Source organism: Mus pahari, chromosome 7 (genome assembly GCF_900095145.1).
Source record: "Mus pahari chromosome 7, PAHARI_EIJ_v1.1, whole genome shotgun sequence".
In the NCBI taxonomy this organism is placed as follows: Eukaryota; Metazoa; Chordata; class Mammalia; order Rodentia; family Muridae; genus Mus; species Mus pahari.
Window position 1 is genome coordinate 7,180,417 of NC_034596.1, and position 2,196 is coordinate 7,182,612.

Sequence of the window (2,196 nt, forward strand, 5' to 3'; positions counted from 1 at the left end):
CCTAAAAGCAGTTCCTTATCCCAGATACAGCCTCCCCTACCTCAGACACCAGAATGTGTGCTCATACAGTTTTCTCTACTCTCCCATTCTTGCTCAAATTCTGTGTAGTCAGCTTCACAAAGGCACTTTGTGGCACAACTTAACAAGACTGTAAGAGTTTAGCTTAGTTATTTTCTTTTTCTCCAGAACCTCCTAGGCACCCATTGTCCTGCCTCTTTGGGCATGTTCAGATCATCCGATTTATCCTTCCATCCTCAGGGTTTTCTTTAATTATCACAGAATAATATACAACAATTAATGGAATGTGAAGAATAACGTTGTCTTGGAGTACAGTGGGGCCACAACAAGATCATTAATGAGAACTCTGTAAAAGTTACATGTTAGGCAAGCTGAAAGGGACATGATGATTCTTTCAATTAGCAATAATCGTGCCTCGGATAAACCTCATTGGCTACGATACTGCCACTCCACAAAGCTGACATGATGATTCTTTCCAAGCCCCCAGTCCCTGTGATCCATATCACCAGGGCTCACACCCTTTGCTGACATACACACCCTGCCCACAGGAGGCTGATGAGAGAAGGGAGCCCTGGAAAAACTGCCACCCAGTCCTCACTGGAGCTGTTTCTCAACTGCTTGACAGAGGATTCCGGAGCTAGCAAGAGGCAGGACACCTCTGATTTCCTTCCATCCTTCAGCCCATTGGTCTTGCTGTATTCAGGGATTCCCTGAAGAACATGAGGGGTACTCTGGGTTTTCAAGTCCAACTCCACAGTCCTTTTAAGTGGGTTCCATGGGCCTGGGCAACCGAAAGGACCAACAGCACTTCCTTCTCAGGCTCTGGGTTGCAAAAGGTGAAGAGAACCGTACAAATTCTACAGTTCATGTTTCGCTTTAGATTAGAAGAAAAACCGCAGAAAAATAAGCCGTGTCAATCATCCCTGCTGTGTAAACAAGTGGTTAATGATAAGTCATGAGACAGTTTGTACTTTTTTTTTTTTTTTTTCTGGAATGGCCAGTGACAATGCTCCAAAGCCAAACCTTCTCTTTCATAGCTATGTGGAAAAAGAACAAGGAAAGCTTTTTTGTCCCCTTTGGGAGCTGCAACAGCCAGTCCCTAGCTCCCTGAACAGCCTGGCTGGGTAACAAACCTGTGGCTGGGCACCCTGGAGCTGACTCTGAAGTTCAGCCACTGCCTGCAGTAGGCTGGGGTAAAGGCCCAAGAGTCCTGGCTCCCCTAAGGCTTCTCAGGGGAGTCCTTAGAGGCAGGACTAGAGCTGCCTCTTCAGAATGTTATCAGCTCAGAAGGCACCTCTGTGAAATGAGGAAAAGGCAGTCTTATCATCACTGGGGTGAAACTGCACCTTGGCAGGAAGTCAAAGCCTCGGAAAATTAGAAAAAGGTGCCCGTACCTCCAGATCATTTGTCTCCAAACCTCATCTGTCAAGGGTCAAATAGTCAATGATTTGGGCTTTGCAGACAATGAGAGCCCTGTCACAGAGACGCAACCTTGTATTCTAACAGAAAACAAAGGCAGCCACAAACAAGAAATGGGCATAACATGTTCCAAAATTACTTTAATCTGTAGAGATAGTAGACCTGATTTGACTCATGGACCATAGATTACCTGCCCCTGCTTTGAAAAGATGCAGTTCCTAGCCAGGGCTGGCACATGGAACAAAGGCTAATGTTCATGCTTTACCCATAGACTGATCTCACGGCCCTATCTATGGTGGCGGTCCTGCCATCAAGCACCCAAAGCGCCAGTGACTTAAAAGGACCTGGGATGGAAACCCCAGGGATCCTCAGCATCCTTTACCCATAATTCGTTTTCAGTTGTTCTGAATCTCCAGTCCTGGAGTTGTGCCATCAGAAGGCCAGTCCTACAAACTGAAAGCCATCTCCCATGCCACTGAGTAAGCCCAAACTTGTGAACTGCACTGAGCCCAGGTTGGAAAGCCAGACTCCTGTTACTTGAGAGACAAGGAGAAGGTCTATGAAGACAGGAAATCCATTGGAGCCAAATCCCAGAGCTTCTGAGATGAGAAAAGCCATCTGTCTCCTGGGGCCTTTTCTTTTGGGCAAGATGCCTATTAACCAATGAATAATTAGTTGGAGGCGAAGATGAAGAAAGAACAGTTATTTCTGGACATTTTTCAATTTTTCCCCATAACCAGCCATCCATTTATAATTAAA

The 2,196-nt window shown here is 45.9% G+C and overlaps 1 pseudogene; it reads right to left on the reverse strand.

Moving 5' to 3' along the window:
• Positions 1–351: 351 nt before the first annotated feature.
• On the reverse strand, positions 352–477 carry LOC115064508 (annotated as a pseudogene).
• Positions 478–2,196: the final 1,719 nt, after the last annotated feature.